This window comes from Limulus polyphemus, unplaced genomic scaffold (assembly GCF_000517525.1).
Source record: "Limulus polyphemus unplaced genomic scaffold, Limulus_polyphemus-2.1.2 Scaffold4425, whole genome shotgun sequence".
Lineage (NCBI taxonomy): Eukaryota > Metazoa > Arthropoda > Merostomata > Xiphosura > Limulidae > Limulus > Limulus polyphemus.
In genome coordinates this window covers 123-1,048 of record NW_013670035.1, presented here as the reverse complement: position 1 = coordinate 1,048, position 926 = coordinate 123, and positions in this window count along the sequence as shown.

The following is a 926-nucleotide window of genomic DNA, read 5'->3' as shown; positions in this document are numbered from 1 at the left end:
TTATATATACCACACTACCCCCAATCTAGTAGTCTCCTGATAATTCACGAAGGTTCGAGAAGTACGTGGCGTGATACTAATCACGTGACCTCGCTTACGCAACAACGTCTTCTGGCTTTTTTCTCCCCAGTGTTTGAAGTCTAGTGTTCATTTCAGCCCCTTGGTTTGGTTATTTTCCCCATGAAGTTGTTTCTGAGCACTTACACATCTATTGAGGTCACTCCATGCTAATATGTATCTCACTATTTTAAAAGAGACATTTGCACTTGTACTTACAACTAGGCCATTGGTAAGATGTCTACTACTTTGTCGTATATTACTGTTTCTATTTTCATCTGCCCTCTTCAGAGTTTCCTGACATTTCCTATTGAAATTTTGCTTCAGTCTGTAACAAACTGATTTCATGTGGCATTTCTGTCCTACGTGCCAAGAGTGCATTCACCAAGTTATTGCAAGGAAGAATGCAAGTACCTGTCTTTTTGTAGGCGTTACACTGGTTGACTGTGTGGAATTGGTTAGATAACAGTCAATTATCAATAAGTGATTGTACTCTGGTATAATTATTTTTCAAACAATATAGGAGGAGCAATAATATAATATTTACATTTTATACCATATTTATTCACTGTTTCTTTAATAATTTCGAATATTGTATATGTATTTTATTTACTCAGTGGGAAATAAGCCAATAGGGTGTTAAGGGCTATACTTAAAACTTCCCAATAAAAAATATTTGCAGTGCATCGAGGTTTTCGATTGCTGCTAATAGATACGTGTGTTGTAACGTATTGTTACGTCTCCGTTCGTTAGTTGATTTTCCGTAACTTCGTTCCCATGAAACTTTAGCGACACAAGTCCTTTCTCAATAAAACTGGTTTATTCTTTCTGAATATAATGTTGCGTCAGCGAGTCACATGACTAGTGTG